At 36.1% G+C, this 16,002-nt stretch overlaps 1 pseudogene; it reads right to left on the bottom strand.

The window, feature by feature from the left end:
• Nucleotides 1–4,035: 4,035 nt before the first annotated feature.
• LOC132185273 (uncharacterized) lies at nucleotides 4,036–6,554 on the bottom strand (annotated as a pseudogene).
• Between the last annotated feature and the right edge of the window lie 9,448 nt (nucleotides 6,555–16,002).

The following is a 16,002-nucleotide window of genomic DNA, read 5'->3' as shown; positions in this document are numbered from 1 at the left end:
TTTTTTTTTTTTTTTTTTTTAGAAAAAGAAATTTATGACACTCACAAAATTGCCTTTGCTTATGGTGGATTGATTAATAAGATCTTGACTCACTTTAGGGTGTGTTTGAGATTACGATTTCGCAAGAATAATCTGTGTTTTTAGAAGATATCTCAAAATGTAAAATAGAAGTGTAAAGGCAGTTACAGTTAGCGGTTATTGAAAAAAATCGCTAATCGTAACCGCTTTAGCGGTTAATAAATTTCACTAACCGCAACCGTAACCACCTAGTGATTAGCGATTAGCTACTAATCGCCAGTTAGCGGTTAGTAAAACATGTAATCGCCCGCTATAACCGCTTTTCAAAATTAGGCTTCTTTGGGCTTCTTCTTTTTTTGGGCTTTTTAGGCTTACAGAGACAGAGCAGCAACAAAGAGACTGAACAAATACTGAGAGTAGCTACAGCCAGACAAAGACGATGAGCAGCGACAGCAAGATAGGGACGGCAAGCGGCGATAGCAACCTGTGAGGAGAGACAATCCTAGCGAACGGCGACAACCACCGGCGATGAGAAACAATGCCGAGAGTGAGAGGGAGGGAGACATTGACGAGAGTATGAGGGAGGAAGACACAGTGACGAGTGAGAGTGAGAGGGAGGCAGGCAGCAGAGAGAGAGTGTTAGGACTTAGGGTTAGATGAAATCAAGAAAATGATGAATATATACTCCTTGGTTTAACATAAAACAATTGGTTTTAAAAAATTACTAAGAAATTAAGAGAAAATAGTTTATATATATATATATATATATATAAATTGATATTATACGAATCAATTAAAAATAGAAAATAGAATTGAATAGAACTTGATATTATACAATTGAAAATAGAAAATAGTTAAACAATTGATATTATACAAATCACATTATCATTGTACATTAATAATATGATTAAGTATTAATCTTATACATTTATATTATTCAATATGCATATATGTATAATTATAATTTATAACATATATAGACTTATAACTTTATAACATACATTGGAATTAAGTCTCTAGGTACTTAATTGTTGTATTAGTATGAATTTGTATACTTATGACTTTTGTCATATTATATATGTATAATTTGTTATTATATAATCATATAAATTAGAATGATAATACATTAATACTTCAATTGTGATTATAAGCAACATATTGTTTAATCCAATATCAATTACTTAATTTGATATTATACGAATCACATTATCCTTGTACATTAATAACATGATTAACTTTAATAATTATTTGAATTGTCATTTAATCATATGATTAAGTATTGATCATATACATTTATATTATTCAATATGCATAATTGTATAATTATAATTTATAACATATATAGATTTATAAGTTTATAACATACATTAGAACTAAGTCTCTAGGTACTTAATTATTGTATTACTATGAATTGGTATACTTATAACTTATGTCATATTATATATGTATAATTTGTTATTATATAATCATATAGATTAGAATGATAATACATTAATACTTCAATTGTGGTTATAAGTAACACATTGTTTATTCCAATGTCAATTACTTAATTTGATATTATATGAATCACATTATCATTGTACATTAATAACATGATTAACTTTAATAAGTATTTGAATTGTCATTGAATCATATGAGTAAGTATTGATTTTATACATTTACATTATTCAATATGCATAATTGTATAATTATAATTGATAACATATATGGACTTATAAGTTTATAACATAACATTAGAACTAAGTCTCTAGATACTTAATTGTTATATTAGTATGAACTTGCATACTTATGAGTTATGAGTTATGCCATATTATATATGTATAATTTATTATTATATAATCAAATAATTTAATGATCAATTGATCATGTGATATAATCATATAAATTATAGTGATAATATATTAATACTTGAATTGTGATTTAATGATTAATTGATTATGTTTTATGTATAAATATTATTATAATTATAATTATAAAAATATATTATATAAAAAGGCGGTTTGCGGTTACGGTTAGTAAACCCAATAACCACTAACCTCTAACCGCTAGGCGATTATAACGGTAAGCAGTTAGCAGTTAAGACGGTTAGCAGTTAAGCAGGTAGCGGTTAGTTAGCGGTTTTTACACCCTTAATGTAAAGTGTTTGACATTGCGATTTAAAAAGCACTTAATTTAAAATAGAAAAAAAATATGGGATTTCTATAAGCAGGTTAGGAGGTACTTATTTGAAAATGCGTGAATTTAAACCCAAATCATGATTTCGCATAACAAATATTTGATAAAAATTTACTTTTTAACATATTTTACCAAACACCTTTACGATTTAAAAAAAGTAGCGATTTCAAAAACGAAATTTTTAAAAATGCAATTTTTAAAATCGCACTTATTAAAACTGCAATCCCAAATAGACCCTCGTCAATTTTTTTTTTTTTTTTTTCACTTGTCCACACAAGGGGAAGGGAAGGGCCGAGGGGGATTCGAACTAATGATCTCTGCTTCATGAGACGTGGTTTCCAGTCAATTGAGCACCCCTTTAAAACCCCTCATCAAGTTGTTGAGTGTATTTCTTATGGACCCTTGGATAGGACTTCTAGTGCCAAGTTTGATGTCAAGTCTAAGGACATACCTCTTGGTACTCGGCCTTCTACTTTCAGAGCTAATCCTTCTACATTTATTGCTTCTGCTCCTGCTAGCACAGTTTACTTAGTCATCTCACTCAAAATGTTTGACTTTGGAAGACAAGTGGATGACTTAAAGATGGGAAATGCTTCTTTGAACTTGGAAGTTGATGAACTGAAGACTCAGCTTGTTAGTCACTACATTGAAATATCTAACAATGTTGCTCAAGTTGAAGTTGCCTTGACATCCTTTCTCAAGAAGAAGGGTGTGATGAGTCCCAAGGAGATGATACTTCAGGTCAAGGATTTTGGACAAGTGAGATATGATTTTGTGGACTTGTTAGGGGTCTAATAGTAGAGGTATTTTAGGATTAAATACCTTAGGATAATATGTTATCTTTTTAGATAATATTAGAAGTAGAGATTAGAATTTAAATATTAGAGATAAGTATTATCATTAGAGTAGTTTATTTTACTTAGTCTTTTATTTTCACTATGCATTGTGATTGTCTATTTAAAGACATCAAGCTCATTAATAAATTAATCACAAAATTAATCCCAAACCTTGTGTTTGAAAAATGGTTTTTAGGTTTTCTCAAAATCTAAAAGGTCTAGATTCCCTTAGAATCTAAGGTCTAGGTTCCCTCAAAACCTAATATCTATCCCCACGAGTTTGTAAAATCATTCACGTAACATTTGGTATCAAAGCAATCAGGTTGGTTTTCTACAACAATGATCCATGGAAGATTCACGTCTTGATCGACTTGAGCAAAAAATTTCTAGTCTCATGACTATGTTCGAAGGCTTTCTCAAGAAATCAATTGAGCAAATAAATGGGCAAATGGAAGCGATGGAAAGGATGGAGAAAAATATTGACAACCTTCTCTCAAAAAAGGGGTTTGATATAAAAAAATTGAAGTCTTCGTTTAGCCATTTTGCCACGTTGAAGCCCTGTTCGCATAACCCAATTCCACCACCAGCCAATCCACTTAATCATAGAAAAAGAGAAAAAGGCCAAGGATAATCATCCCGAGACCACCACGAAGGAAGAGTAGCTCGGCGCACCTTTTAGACCCCAAGCCCAATTTCAGCAGATAATGAAATTGAAGAGAAGACTGCAACATAAGCATTTTAAAGTCTTGAAACATGATGCGGGGATAGTAGCGGCGAAGACCAGTGGCGGAGCCAGACATTTCGAGCCGTAAAAAAAAAATTTCGCGTCCTAAATTTTTTTTTTTGCGTCCTAAAAATTTTTTTCACACTGAAAATTTGGTAATTCACACAATATATGCATCACAAAAAAATATTTATAAAAATTCATAAATATGTGCTCAAATTGATATATTAGAAATATCACATGTCGGCACTACATCAAAAAGACAGAAATACAAAAAAGTGTCTAGAACTGCACTTTACGATCTTTTAGAAGTACAAAACCATCAAGTATCGAATTTAAATCGAAGCTCTCGGCAATTTCCCTTTCAATATAAAGAACTAAGCTATTTGCAAGAAAATCATCCTCCATTTTGTTGCGTAGTCGTGTTTTAACAATTTTCATTGCTGAAAATGCTCGTTCGGTAGTTACTGTAGACACTTGAAGAGTCAAAATAAGACGAATCAATCTATCAATAAGATAGTATGTCTTTGATTTTTCTGTCTTTGCCAATCCTTGGCATAATTCTGCAATAGAAGACAAATTTTGTAATGTCGGATCGGAATGGACATCAGATTCAAAATACCTCAACTGATATCTCAAATTAATTTTCTCCTGCTCAGAAAAATCAAGAGGATAATACTTCTCCACAAGGATACATATATCGTCAATTTTGAAGGATTTATAAGCATCTTTTGGATCCAAAGTAGAGCTAAGTGTCAAAAGTTCCATCGCTTTTTCACCAAACCTATTATCAAGCTCTTGTAATTGAAAGTCGATAGCAGTATTGAATATGTCAAAATGATAATGATGCTCCACTGTAATGTGATTCTTTTGATTACGACCTCGACCTTCAATATACCGACTAACGAGCACTCAAATCCGGAATGTCAATTTCAGATTTCTTGCAGAAAGAGACAACGTTCTGAAGCAAATTATCCCAACCATCATCTCTCAACTTTTGGATAAGTTTTTTCGCAATAGAAACTGTATGAATAGCATTCAAAATGTCTAGAGATTTTTGCTGCAAAACTTGACAAAGAACATCAGTAATGCCCATGAGTTCCTTCATTAAATGTAAAATAAATATGAACTCGAAGGATGTAAGCATTTTATAAGCAGCCTTAGCATCTCCTCGTTGAGAGTAAGTACCTCCTTCTCTTTGAACATCTTCAAGCACTGTACAAGTAGCATCAAACATCCTTATCATGCTACAAATAGAATTAAAAGGAGAACCCCAGCGAGAATCACAAGCTCGTTTCAAAGTACCAATTTGGTTAGCCACTTTTTCTGTTTCAAGCTCACCAATAGCTTGCATATGTGCAATTTGTGTTGCATGAACAGGTTGTAGTAGATCATGATGTTTACATGAAGCACTGGCCACATTGATAATAAAATTCAAATTTGTGAAGAACACATGAACAGAATCCACCTCTCTAGATGTAGCAACCAATGCTAATTGTAATCGATGAGCAAAACAATGAATATAGTATGCACAAGGACAATCATTAAGAAATAATGCTTGCAATCATTTCCATTCACCACGCATGTTACTAGCACCATCATATCCTTGTCCACGGATATTTTGAATATCAAGGAGATAACGAGAGAGAACATCAGATATTCCATTCTTTAGAGTTAATGCCGATATGTCTTTAACATGAACTATATCAAAGAAACGTTCTTGTATAAAACCATCTTTGTCAACAAATCTCAAAACAATAGCCATTTGCTCTCTCTTAGACTCATCTCGTGCTTCATCAACAATAATGCAAAATTTAGAGTCTCCAATATCTTCACGAATTTTATTTCGCACTTTACTTGCAATGACATGCAAAATCTCATTTTGAATTGTATGTGAAGTATACCTTGCAGATTGTGGAGCATTTTCCAAAACAACACTTGCAACTTTCTCATTATATGATGCCAACATTTGAATCATCTCAAGAAAATTACCTCGATTTTTTGAATTAAGAGTCTCATCATGACCTCTTAAAGCACATCCTTGAAATGTAAGCCACCGAGCAACATCAATAGAAGTTTTCACACGAAGTCGATTATTTAGAATTTGTTTGGTACTTTGTGCATTCAATACTTTATCAATATGTTGAGCTTGATTTCGTAAATCCTCACAATATTTCACAGCATTATTATGAGGTGAACAAGGATCCTCCCCAATATGAGTCAAAAAGGCACAATTTTTTCCATCATTAACCTTTTTCCAACTTCTAAATCCCTTTATAGTAAATACATCCCATCCAGGACGTCCAAGTGCTTTCATAGAAAAAAGATAACATGGTAGACAATATGCAGCATCCGTAGAATGAGAATACTCAAGCCAAGTTGAAAATTGTGTGAACCAAGAAGCTTGAAAGCGGCGAGGGTGCTTTTCTGGTCCAGAAAGTGGATATTGTTCCTTTCGAAGAATAAGTTGATATGGACCATGTTTCAAATAAGCCCACCTTATTTCATCCCCGTTGATTGACTGGATAGTCCCACATCGGAGGACGTAATCCTGGATCACGTTCTATAGAAGAAACATCAACTTCATCAACATTATGTGTGGATAATTCAAAATGAACCTCTTGTGTCTCCGCAATTAGAGCTTCTCCGCAAGGATGTTCTTCATCTTCAACCCTTGATGATTTAAGATGACGTTCATCGGGATTTGAAGTTCCAGTATTAAGAACAAACGGTGTATTACTTTTCGAAATGTCGGCTTCTTTCCTTTTAAAGAACGAATCAATAGTTTTAAGCTTTGACATGATGCATGAACCTAAAATTTTCAAGTCAAATCACAACCCCGTAAGATAGACGATCGAATTACCAATATACATTACCGATATAGAACAAATGCAACTATTTATGATGGGTAGTACCACTAACATGTATTATTCTCTTAATTTGATCAAAGCCAAAAGAGGCTAAACAGTAACACAACAACAATTTTCGCTCAGTTAAAGTTTCAAGCTTTCAGACTTTCAGTTATACTACAATTTTTGCCGTATTGTTTAATTGTTCTACATCAAATTAATGTCTATTTATAATGATTAATGGGTACTACTAACATGTATTATTCAATTTTTTTTCTTAATTTGATCAAAGCCTAAAGAGCCAAAGAGACTAAACAATATCATAACACAGCATGACGGCAGCAATATAACACTTTTAGGAATCAGAATAAAAAAAATAATAATAAAAAAAAAAAATTAAAAAAGCAAATTCTTGGGATACCTACGGCCTACCTCAGTGTTTCTGGTAAAAATCCAAGCTCCCAATGAACCCAATCCAATCTGTCAATCTGACCAATGACCACCTATTTTCTGTCCTGAAAATACATGACACCCATAACCCATTAAGCCTTAAGGAGGAAAACAAATCAAGGTTAAATGTATAAAATTAACCCTAAATAAATTTTAAGGAACAAAAAATGCAAAACCCACCTGATCTCCAAAGCCTTACTGCCTGTGACTATGAGAGAGAGCGATTGAGACCTGCAGGCTTGAGAAATGAGAGCATTGTGAGGGATTGTCGGACTGAGTCACTGAGGTGAGGGGGAGAGCCAGAGAGAGGGAGAAGAGGAAGGTGCGTCAGTGCGTGAAACTAAGACTTGAGAAAAGGGGAAACAAAATTTTTTTTAATATATAATATGGGACCATGCAGGCTGCAGCCGCCAAAGGCCCAAAAGCAACAAACAAATTTTTTTTTTTTTTTTTTTAATATGGAGGGGCCAGCTGCATGAATTGGGCCTTATTTAAGAAAAAAACAAATGAGCTCTTTTTGGAGAATGGAGGGGCCCAATTGAGAAAAAACAAAAACCATAAACTAAACACAAATCAGCTTTCAGTTTTCTCAATAAATTGATGATCAACCTATTTTATTTTTTTTTCAAAAAAAAATTCTTGGGGGGGCCACGGGCACCTCTGGCCCACATGTGGCTCCGCCACTGGCGAAGACGGAGATCCAGCCAAGGTGGAAACTAAAGTTCCTAGCTAAGGAGGAAAATAACCCACCTCCAGGACGACCACCTAGGAAGCGACTGAAACGCTTGGATTATGTGTTAGAGAATGAGGAGACAAAGTGGCTTGGGTGACAGAGGAAGAAGACGGTGAGGGTTAGAACAAAGAAAAACAGAGCAGAAGCATAGTTGTACAACTCTAAAACGTTCATCTCATTCTCTCGCAAAATTTCTAATCCTCTCACAAGGTCTAAAACAGGTGTGCCTTCTGAACACATTCTCCACCCGCAATACTGGGTCATCGATGCAAGGTGGCAAACATGTTGGCATATGTGACTTTTGCGACGCATCAAATACCGTGGGCCCCAGGTTTTGGTGTTTTTCCTTTTTCCTTCTTCTATTGGTTTTACTATCACGTGATGGATTTGGTTTACTTCTCCTAGAAGGGTTTGGACTTGTAGTACTTCTTTGATAAGGAGACGTTGACCGACCTTAGCACCTTATAAAAGGCTAGCTTTAGTCTTTTATTGTTACACAGCAGCAAACGACGCACAAGAGAAATAGTAGTGTGGGTAGTGTGTTTTTTTCTTGGTTTTGAGAGATAGACAAGAGAGAAAAACAAGAGGGCTGCAGTGCGAAGATAGTGAGCACCAAACCTGTTTTCTTCTTGATTTTAGAGGAGCCAAAATAAGAGAGAAAAAGAAAAGGTGTGCTACTGCGGGAGAGAAAAAGAAATAGAGGCCAACCGCCATCGTATCCCAGCAAAAGAAGAAGAGTTAGTATTCCTGTCTTTTGTTTTCTCCTTTTTGAGAATAATCTCTATTGTGTGATAGTGAGATTTGGGTGTATTGGGGTTTTGGGTCTGAGTGATTTTTTTCTCTACTATATTTTTGTACTCCATCTTTCATAGTGAATTTCTTCGTGATCGCCTCTGCCAGTGGACGTACCTCACATTGAGGGAACCACTTAAATCTTGGTGTTATCTTGTGTGTGATTGCTCTCACTTTATTTAGTCGTAATTGTGATTGTGTGTTTTTGCACAACAAGTGGTATCAGAGCTTAGGTTCGAGAAATCAAATTGACGGCAAATATGGTGAGTACCAAGTTTGAAGTGGAGAAGTTTAATGGGAAGAATAATTTCTCTCTTTGGCAGAGAAGGATGAAGGATTTGCTGATTCAGGAAGGAGTTCACAAGGCATTATTGGGAAAGGCGAAGAAACCCGAAAAGATGGAGAATGATGTTTGGGAAGAGATGGATGCGAAGGCTGCCAGTGCGATCCGTCTTAATTTGTCAGATGAAGTCATTCACAATGTGATTGATGAAGAAAAGGCAAAATCAATTTGGCAGAAATTGGAGAGTTTGTATATGGCGAAGAATTTGACGAATAAGCTGTACGTGAAGAAGCAGCTATATGGTTTACAGATGGAGGAAAATACAGATCTGCTGGAGCATCTCAACAAGTTCAACATGTTGAATACACAATTATTGAATTTTGCAGAGAAGATTGGAGAAGAAGATAAAGCGATACTTCTGTTGGCATCGCTTCCCCCTTCTTATGATCACCTGGTTACAACATTGTTATATGGGAAAGAGACTCTGGCGTTTGAAGAGGTAACAAGATCTCTCTTGTCACATGAGACGCGAAGAAAACCTGTCAATGATCAGGCTGATGGGCTTGTGGCACGATTTGAGCCAAAGCGTGGAAAAGATAAGTTTAAGGGGAAGAATGGCAGAGGTAAGCAGTATCGGTCTATGTCACGATCGGCACAGAGTGGAGAATCTCGGTCAGATGCAAAAGATGTGGAGTGCTATTATTGTCATAAGAAAGGGCACTACAAAAAATTTTGCAGGCTAATGAAACAAGATCTTGAAGATAAGAAGAGACAAGGTTCTGGAGATTCAGTCAGTGTAGCCGATGGTGAGTCTGATGATAGCGAGGTTAGCGCAAATGTTCTTTCAGTTTCCTCAGGTAAAAATTCTCTCATAGACTCTTGGGTTTTGGATTCTGCTTGTTCATATCATATGTGTCCGAATAGGCAGTGGTTCGACACATTTAAATCCTGTAATGCGGGTACAGTGCTAATGGGCAATGATGCTAGGTGTAAGGCCATTGGACTAGGTACCATAAAAGTCAGGATGTTTGATGGGATTGTCAGGATACTCATTAATGTTAGATATGTTCCCGACCTTAAGAAAAATTTGATCTCATTAGGCACATTAGATTCTTTGGGCTATGGTTATTCAGCCAAAGATGGAGTTATGAAAATAACTAAAGGTGCTATGGTGATAATGAAAGGCAAGAAAATTGGCAATTTGTATAAGTTACTCGGGGACACAGTTACAGGTGGAGCTGCAGTGTCCACCTCAGCAGAACCAAATGATGATAACACAGTTTTGTGGCATATGCGGCTTGGTCATTTAGGCGAGCGTAGTATGTTTGAGCTTCACAAGAGGAATTTGTTAAAAGGTGTGAAGTCATGTAAATTGGGTTTCTGCAAGTACTGTCTATATGGGAAGCAACGAAGAGTCAGCTTTAAGGTGGCATCTCATACTAGCAAAGGTGTTCTCGACTATGTTCACTCAGATGTTTGGGGACCAGTGGTGGTGCCATCAAACGGAGGTGCACATTATTTTGTCAGTTTTATTGATGATTTCTCAAGAAAGGTCTGGGTATATTTTATGAAGCACAAGTCAGAGGTTTTCACTATCTTCAAGCAGTGGAAGGCACAGGTGGAAAATCAGACTGGAAGAAGAGTAAAGTATCTGAGATCTGACAATGGGTTAGAATACAAAGACACTGCATTCTTGGAATTCTGCAAAACAGAAGGCATTACTCGTCACTTCACAGTGAGAGGGACTCCACAGCAAAACGGAGTTGCCAAAAGGATGAACAGAACATTGTTGGAAAAGGCGAGATGTATGAGGTTAAGTGCAATATTGCCAAAGAGTTTTTGGGCTGAGGCAGTTAATTATGCATGCTTCGTCACCAACCGATCTCCAGCCACTGGGATTGACTTCAAGATTCCAGAGGAAGTATGGTCAGGTAAACTGGTTGATTATTCTATGTTGAGAATATTTGGTTGTCCGACATACGTTCATGTGCAGAGTGGAGAACGATCGAAGTTAGATTCAAAGTCAAGAAAATGTATTTGTCTTGGTTTGGAATCTGGTGTTAAAGGCTATAGGCTCTGGGATCCAGTCTCAAAGAAGAAGATTGTTAGCAGAGACATGGTATTTGATGAGGCCTATATGTTAAGAAAGAGTGAGAGTGAAGCATCGACTGAGAGCCAGAAAGGGAAACAGGTCGTGGAGGTAGAGCTTGATGAACAGTGTTCACTCAAGGACATATGTGATGACGAAGAATCGTCAAGAGATTCAAAGCACCAAGAAGAGCCTTATTCTTTAGCAAGAGGCAGAGAGAAACGTGATCGAAAAGCACCGAAGAGGTATGGATTTGAGGACATGGTTTCCTTTGCTCTGACAGCTAGTAGTGGAGTCTCATCGTCTGTTCAGAATGGCATGTCGACAGAGGTGGAGTTACTACAGAAAGGTAAAGCTTGGGAATCGACAGAATTGCTCAAGGCAAAGAAGGCTAAAGGGTGCAGATGGGTCTACAGAAAGAAAGAGCCAACAGAGAAAGTTGTGTGGCCAAGAGGACTGGCAGAGAAGCATGGTAGTTTGTCTAAACCAAGTCCTATGCTCAAGTTCAAGAGGTGCTTGGACTTGAGTGTCACTTGTGGATTGTGATAGCCCTTAGGGGCTTGGGCGGAGGCATCAGAAGGAGATTCGTTTTGTTGTGATTTGATGGGTTTCAAGTCAAGGTGGAGATTGTTGGCATATGTGACTTTTGCAACCCATCAAATACCGTGGGCCCCAGGTTTTGGTGTTTTTCCTTTTTCCTTCTTCTATTGGTTTTACTATCACGTGATGGATTTGGTTTACTTCTCCTAGAAGGGTTTGGACTTGTAGTACTTCTTTGATAAGGAGAAGTTGACCGACCTTAGCACCTTATAAAAGGCTAGCTTTAGTCTTTTATTGTTACACAGCAGCAAACGCCGCACAAGAGAAATAGTAGTGTGGGTAGTGTGTTTTCTTCTTGGTTTTGAGAGATAGACAAGAGAGAAAAACAAGAGGGCTGTAGTGCGAAGATAGTGAGCACCAAACCTGTTTTCTTCTTGATTTTGGAGGAGCCAAAATAAGAGAGAAAAAGAAAAGGTGTGCTATTGCGGGAGAGAAAAAGAAATAGAGACCAACCGCCATCGTATCCCAGCAAAAGAAGAAGAGTTAGTATTCCTGTCTTTTGTTTTCTCCTTTTTGAGAATAATCTCTATTGTGTGATAGTGAGATTTGGGTGTATTGGGGTTTTGGGTCTGAGTGATTTTTTTCTCTACTATATTTTTGTACTCCATCTTTCATAGTGAATTTCTTCGTGATCGCCTCTGCCAGTGGACGTACCTCACATTGAGGGAACCACTTAAATCTTGGTTTTATCTTGTGTGTGATTGCTCTCACTTTATTTAGCCGTAATTGTGATCGTGTGTTTTTGCACAACAAGGGTGTTGGCAAAGCCACGACCCAGCGACAACAACAGATGTTGGAGACATCTCGCTTATGGAAGAGAAATGCTAGGGTTCAATAAATTCCCTATATTTGGCTCATATTCTCTTACAATCAACCATTAGATTTGTGGGGTCCACTATTGACTTATGTGGGATTTACTTAAGTCTACAAATCTAATGGTTGATTGTAAGGGAATATGGGTCAAATATGGGGAACTTATTGACCCCTAGCATTTCTCCTTATGGAAATACCTGATGTGTTTCTTAAAAAACAAAAAACAAAAAAGTTGGGCTTAAAACTAGGGAGGCCACATGAAGACTTTTAAGAATATCTTACATGCAGCCATAAAGTTGATAAAGCTCAAAGGTTTGGTCATTGTGGTGATTATCAATTGATTACCGGGCAAACGAATTCCAGCAAGATTGGTAGGAGTTCCATTTTAAGGGGAATGGAATGTAAATGTTAGGGGTCTAATAATAGAGGTATTTTAGAATTAAAAAACCTTAGGATAATATGTCATCTTTATAGATAATATTAGAAGTAGGAATTAGAATTTAAATATTAGAGATAAGTATTATCATTAGAGTAGTTTATTTTACTTAATCTTTTATTTTCACTATGCATTGTAATTGTCTATTTAAAAACATCAAGTTCATTAATAAATTAATCACAAAATTAATCCCAAACCTTGTGTTTGAAAAAGGGTTTTTAAGTTTCCTTAAAATCTAAAAGGCGTAGATTCTCTTAGAATTTAAGGTCTAGGTTCCCTCGGAACCTAACATCTATCCCCATGTGTTGACAATCATTCACGTAACAGGACCACTCTATCTCTACCTCAACATTTCTGGACTTGTTTAGAGATTGTCATGCACCACTTTAGCCTCCACTTCAAGATGGCCAGGACCCTCATGAAGTCACCCATTGATACCACTCCTAGGGAAGGGGAGTAATTTGGGGATGTGTTGCTACTTCATTTGTCCTTTGTGACAAAAATGGGGAGATGTGTGTTGGAAAGTAGGAAGTGGAGATGATCGCTTTGAGGGGGGAATGATTCTTTGGAGGTCGAGTGGTGTGTTTTAAAAATGTTAACATTTTATGTTTGTGTATTTTACTTTGTGGTTTCCTGTGACAGTTTGAGTTTTGTTTCAGCTATGTATTTCTCTGTTTATCTTAATTACTCTTAACTGACTTTCGATGTTTTGTAAATTCAAACTCATGCATGTCTTATGTTACCACACCCATTGTACGTGAGTTAGTTTCTTAATCTCAATGCTTTTGATGGGTTTGCTATTAATTTCTAAAAAATAGGTATATGACTCAATTGATCTACCTTGGTTTAGTTGTGGTTTGATAAACTTGGGTGGGATTGTATTTTGGTGTTGTTTTCCTTGTATTTCTGTTGAGTTTTTGTCATGGTAAATTTTGTCACCAGAGGGCTCAAGGGGGAGATTGCTAAGTTCTAAAAGTCTATCTACATTTGGTTTGCAAATCTTATATGTATTTTTATTTCATTACCTTGTATTTTTGGTATGACATTGTAAGGGTTTTAGGTTCCTTAGTGAGTTTCTGTGCATTCCCATTCTCAAGCCCATCACGACGTACAAGTGGTGAAAATCCACAAAGAGTCGCAACCTCTTTTGATTCCAAGCACATCAAGACGATTAAGTGACGGAGAGCCACAAAGTGGTCTATGCCTGGTCCCGTTCACAAGCTCGTCACGACAGACCAGTAACGGGAAGCCATAGAGAGTTCTCAGCCAATTTTCATGCACAGCTCGTTCAAATGCCGTCATGATATCCTCCGTACAAAACTTGTAAAATGTCAGAGACTTAGTGATGAAAACCTAGCCGCTCGTCACGATGCGAGTAATCCTTGTCGTGACGGAAACGAAAAAATTTCTAAGACTATATATTTTTCAGATCTGACTTTCTTTTGATGTAACACCCCGCATTTTAAAATAAGGCGCAAGTGGAAATATCAATTTCACACGTTACATTATTACTATAACAACACAAGAAAAAATACACTAATAAATTTTTTACCTCTATTAGACATCATGGACCTCCAAAAAAAATCATAACTTCCAATTCATTATATAAATTATTTCCAAATAAAATGTTATTGTTTATACAAAATATTAAAACATGCAAAACAAGACATTAATACAATCTACACGACTGACTTAACTTAAGTCAAAACTCCACAAGCTTGAGGTCCATGTGCACCTCAAGAAAAGCCCTTCAAGCACACCCATTGGATTGCCCCAGTCATCCAAATTTGCAAGTGCTACAATAAGATCTATGTAATTGTGGAAGTACCATATTTACACAGGCAAACAAGTGAGTAAATTGGTTTCAATAATATAAAGGTTACTAATTTTATTATGAACATTAATAAAGAAAATCTCACGATGGATGCAATGACAATTAAATGCTGAATGATATCTTATTTATTTTCTTTCATTCCACTCGTTTAGAGCCAACACTCAGTTAACGGATATATTTGGAGCCGACACTCCCACCATATAAAGCTTATTTATTTGCTATTAGAAGCCTATGGTCCCAGCTGACTTAAAGCCTACAATCTCAGTCTTGTTTTTAATTAATATTTTACTGGAGTGTATGGTTCTACTGGTTGCCATCTCAACCCCTGCTACTTACCAGCTTTGTTATTAACACTAGCTAGAGGGAACGTGCAATGCACATGCTTGATTCCTGGTATTATGTATTTTTGTAATACTTAACTTTGAAAATACAATATCATATATAAAATGCATTATAAATATATTTAATATGTAGTGCTTGTATAAGCACATCTTTAATTTTTTAAGAGAAGTAAACTAAGACCATGTCTTTTTATTATTTGTATTATAAGATAATTTTCTAATTATTGTTTTTTCATTTTTCTTTTTAAAATTATATTTAGAACAATTTCTTGTACGGTATGAACACATTCTCCAAGCTCGAACCTAAAAAAGGCAAACAAGGTAAGCACGAAAAGAAAGTGCCATGTGTTGAGTGTAATCTCTCTCTGATACTCAAATAAGATCTCTGAGAAAGTGTATGTAAGCTATGAATAATTCAGCATGTCGTTGATACCGTGGGATTGACCTATAAATAGGTTGATAGTTTTACCCGGATTAGAACTCTATCTTCAATTTTTATACGATCCTGGAGACAATCTTATCCGAGTCTTGTAACTTGATAATGGCGAAGAGTAGTTATTGTTTATGAACTCTAACACTATCTTCATAGGATAATCATGAGAGAAGTTTATAACTTAATGGGAGATGACCATCAAAGGGAGTCCTTAACTGAATAATACTCAATCACTGAGTATTAGAAGTTGGCTTGTCCAGTGTATCTGATGACAGCAATAAGATAATTCCTAGGATACCGAGGGATCGGCAGCCTCGGGAATATATCCCCGAGTGACCCATTCCCAGGTGACCGTGTTTTGGCAATATCTTTCTTCCTTCCAATAATGACTTTCGTGGGCTGAGCCCCTATCAACTTTGGGTTATATTAGCCAGGACTTAAGTCATAGCTCTGTTACTGGACTAGGATTTCGCAGCCCACTGGACCTTAGTGAAGGATATTTTCCCATCACTAAACATGGAAGAAAACAAATTGTAACATTGTGTCCTTCCATCCATTGGCTTTACGCGAATCTCAATCTACAAACCAATAGAAAC

The sequence above is a fragment of the Corylus avellana genome, chromosome 7 (assembly GCF_965113065.1).
Source record: "Corylus avellana chromosome 7, dhCorAvel1.hap1.2, whole genome shotgun sequence".
NCBI classification, from domain to species: Eukaryota; Viridiplantae; Streptophyta; class Magnoliopsida; order Fagales; family Betulaceae; genus Corylus; species Corylus avellana.
Note: the sequence above shows the minus strand (reverse complement) of the source record. Positions and strands in the feature narration are given on the sequence as shown.